This window comes from Myotis nattereri (assembly GCF_964212035.1).
Source record: "Myotis nattereri genome assembly, chromosome: 1".
Lineage (NCBI taxonomy): Eukaryota > Metazoa > Chordata > Mammalia > Chiroptera > Vespertilionidae > Myotis > Myotis nattereri.
In genome coordinates, this window is record NC_138075.1 from 90,594,517 (window position 1) to 90,599,052 (window position 4,536).

A 4,536-nucleotide genomic window follows, 5' to 3' on the forward strand; every position below is an offset into this window, starting at 1 on the left:
GGGGATGAGAATATTGTACTTCCTTGTTGTCCTTAGAAATATGTGGTTCATTCATCTTTTCTTCAGTTTGAGAAAACGCATTTAGAATATGCATCTAAAGAGTCATGGTCTCAGATGATCTTAACTGATCAATTTCATTAATATCATTAGATCTAGAGTATGGTTATTTGTCTCTTTGCATTCACCTGTGACTCCTTTAAGAAGTGTGAAAATTCTTATTAACTTTCTTCTATTTACCATTATGGCTAAAATGAAAAATTATAAACTCTCAAACCTCATACATCTGTATTCATTGAGTCTTTACAGGTGCTGTCTCTCCAGACTTATATCTTCTTGAAAGATGATGCAATACTTTGGACAATGCTATATGAAAACTAAAGGATTATGCAATAGTGACAATTTTACTATTATGTTCCTCTTCTAGGTGATTCTATCATTGTTCCATTTGGGAATAACTGATTAGTGATGATTAAATAATTCCTGGGATGATAAAATAGCAAAATATTTAAAAAGATGTAGAAAAAATTATATCACTAAGATCCCATAATGTATCTCAGAGTTATGAAAGGGTCCAATGGACCTAAATAGGAATTGAAAAATATAAGTTTTGTTCTATTTTTAAAAAGTAAACTTTCTCTTTATCTCTTGAACAATATTAGGAATGATTAAAAATCATTAAATATCAATTCTTATAGGTAGAGCTGCTCAAAAAACTAAAATTTTGTCAAATGGACCTGGATGGTATCTCCATGGTTAAAGAATCATCTTATCTAATAATAGAGAAACATGGTAATTAACCATAACTTCGCTACCCTTCCCATTGGCTAATCAGCAAGATATGCAAATAAACTGCCAGCCAAGATGGTGGCCGGCAGCCAGGCAGCTGAAGCGAACATGAACATGAGGTTTGCTTACTCCAGTGATGGAGGAAGTCAACGTTCCCCACCTGCCGCAGCTCAGCTCTGAGCTCCGGATGCAACAAAGTTGCAATGATAGAACCTAAACAAACCCCAGAAACCTGCTTTCAGCCAGCGCGGCCTCAGAGCTTAGAGCGGCCAGTGATGGCAACAGAGTTTCAATTATAGAATCTAAACAAACCCAGGTACCTGCTTTCAGCCAGCAATGGCTTCAGAGCTGGAGCCTGCTCTCAGCTCCAGTGACAGCTATAGAAGGTAAATTAATCCCAGAATAAAAAAGAAAAAGAAAAAAAGAGAGGCTGGGAGCTTCAGTCACCCACCAGCCTGAAAACAGCCCTCAGCCCATCATCCAAGCTGACCAGGCACCCAAGCAGGACCCCCACCCTGAAGGGAGTGTGACCAGCTGCAAACAGCCATCATCCCATCATCCAAGCTGACCAGGCACCCAAGCAGGACCCCCACCCTGATCTGGGACACCCTTCAGGGCAAACCAGCCGGCCCCCACCCGTGCACCAGGCCTCTATCCTATATAGTAAACAGGTAATATGGAAACTGACCCTAACAGCAGAAGGACTGGGAACGACTGGTCACTATGACACACACTGACCACCAGGGGGCAGACGCTCAATGCAGAAACTACCCTCTGGTGGTCAGGGCGCTCTCACATGGGAGGAGCTCTGCTCAGCCACAAGCCAGACTGATGGCTGCCAGTGCAGCGGTGGTGGTGGGAGCCTCTCCTGCCTCCTCAGCAGCGCTAAGGATGTCCGACTGCAGTTTAGGCCTGCTCCCCGCTGGCAAGTGGACATCCCCTGAGGGCTGCCGGGCTGCCAGAGGGATGTCTGATTGCCATCTTAGGCCCAATCCCCTGGGGAGTGGGCCTAAGCCAGCAGGTGGTCATCCCCTGAGGGGTCCCAGACTGCGAGAGGGCACAGGCTGGGTGAGGGACCCTCCTATCCTCCCTGAGTGCACAAATTTTTGTGCACTGGGCCTCTAGTAAATTTATAAAGACCAACTGTTCATCAGTCTAGCTCACAAGGTCAGAGTTCCCAGTCCATGCTTTCTTTGTTGGAATTGCCCCTCATTCCACAAAGGGCTGGGCAAGTGTTTTTAGAAATCCTAGCACTCAAGGCACAGATAATTAATTGGTCCGGGGTGGACAGTTGACCCAAGTTAAGAATACAAATTCCTCTTTTTCCAGATTTTGAATCATAAGAAACAAGCACGGGACCCTGGAGCCAGAGCCAGGTCAGAGCTAGCAGCACCATGAAGCCGAACTCCAGAGCAAAGCTAAATGGCAACAAAGCAGGAAAGAAGACATCATCAGAGAAGCAAAGCTAAAATGGAGTGAAGAATGTACAATCGGGACAACATGATCCAGTGATGGGCAGAAGGTGACAAAACTGACTGAAATTCCTGCAGTTTGAATTACCCCCATTTTTTTTTAACCAAACCCATTTACTGAAGTTAGAATTGGGTTTCTGTTTCTTGAAAACAAGAAATGCCTAAAACAGAAATAACTTACTTTTTCCCATGGCTTAAACTGAAAGCCATTAACCACAGAGATACCGTCCAAGTCCACTGAACAAAATTTTAGTTTTTTGAGCTAGGAATGAACTAGTAACCGCCTCTGAGTGAAAATGTACAACTAGCTGTGGAGTCAAAGCAGAGGGATGAGGTAACGACAGGGGTGACAGCCCCTACTAAAATTCTGACAGTTATCACCAGAAGAACCTTACTTCCCCATCCTGTGGGAAACTGGTGGTATGGAGGTAAGAAAAGGCAAAATAACTAAACAATTGTCTAAAATCTCTTAGGATACAAACCACATGTCACTACAGGCAAAGCTTCTGTCAAATGTTGAAATGTAGGAATGTATTAGAGATCATTAAAATTCAGTGGCAGAGAGGGTTTTCTGTACCAGGTTGTCTGGTTAAAAGCAGACAGGGGAAAAACAGGAAATTACATACTTATGTTTCATCAAGAGAAATCTTTTCTGCTGAAATTGTTGAAAACGAAGTCCAGGTAACACTTGTGAATTTGGAAAAGCTCAGGGCTCAGGAGCCTAGCAATTGAAAAGGAAGTATCCAGCAGTAGCTAGTTTAGGAAGCCCAGCTCTTTTCCACAGGATAAACATGTTGATGCCTATCAACTACCCACCACACACCCACCCCCAACTCCTAGTAAAACGCATCCCTAGATTGGAATGCAACCTGTGGAGGGCAGGACTTTTTAGGGACAGACCAGAGGGAAGCGCTTCCTGTCCTGCAAACCTCTTTCCAGTCACTTTTTCTCCTTTATTCTCTCGAGGACGGGCCATTAAGAACAATGGGTCTAAGAACAGCGGAGTAACAAAAATCCGGAAGGGTGGTCATTAGGTAGCCCGGTGATTAAGGGAGTAAGCTTACTCCCACAGAAATTCCTGGTATGCCTTTCAGTCAACTATGTACTCAAGAAAGACAATGATTGAAAGCCACTGAAGTAGCTATCACCAGAAACTTATTCTTGAACAGGCACCTGTACCAACTCTTCTGGAGGCTCTGACTCAAGTGGGGAAAGGATGCTGGCACCAGACAAAATTCGCTTAAGTGTAGAAAAGAGGACTCTAATGTCCTTTACAGGAGCGGGCCTGCAAAAAGAAGTCCCTCTGATGGCCAGATCCGAGGACGGCCAGACAGGACTTAGGAACTTGTCGACTGCCAAGGGAGTCAAGAAACAGACTCATGGCATTTAGGGGCAGACTAGTGACCTGCATATCATCCTGGTTTCTAGGTTTCTTGCCCACCTCTGTCAGCTTCTTTTTCTAAGCGATTCTTTTTATTCATGGTTTCCCTGCTTCATTGGTGATGTGATGGTAATAAAGTGTGCCAGAAAATGCAGAGGGGGTCATTCTGGCAGGATGGGGATGACAAGGACCAGATGGAGACTGAGGGGCAGGCATTTGTAGCTGTACCTGTAATACTGGAGCACTTTAAGCAAAACTATCTTGTAGAATGAGTTTCCTCTACAGAGAAGTATAGTGGTAAGAGTCAGTGGTATTGACCTAGAGCACAATCACTTCTTGAGAATGATTCGGAAACCCCATTTTTATGAGGTGACTCCATTTTCAAGGGTTCCACAATGGTTGTGCAAGATTGTGTGCACACTGCAGTCTTAGAGGTTCCTGCCCCACCATCCTGTCCACAACTGACTGAGAGCCCTAACAGATTCAGACAGGTAATCAGCAGAGGTCAGCTGTGAGATTCTATAGTACTTGGTTCAGAGTCTGCACCATGGCAGGGGCAAGGCATGAGCAAGCCAAGGCTATAGAGACAGGACTAACATGTCACCTGAGTGGGGAAGCAGAAAGGAAGAGGCTTTCAGAGAAACCAGTTCATAGAGAATAAAGCAGATGCAAAGATGATTATGTGTAAGAGAAAAAGAATGAGGAAGAGGGAGATAAAGGAAGAATAGAAAACAAGGAGGGTAGAGGACAGAGACAGAACTAGACAAAGAAACAGCCAAAGGCAGCTAGAGACACAGAGATAAACTGCTAATAACTTTCCAGACACAACATTCACCTGTACTTCCTTGCAATTAAGTTCCAGATTTCTGTGTGTATTTTTTAAGAACTCCCCTTTTT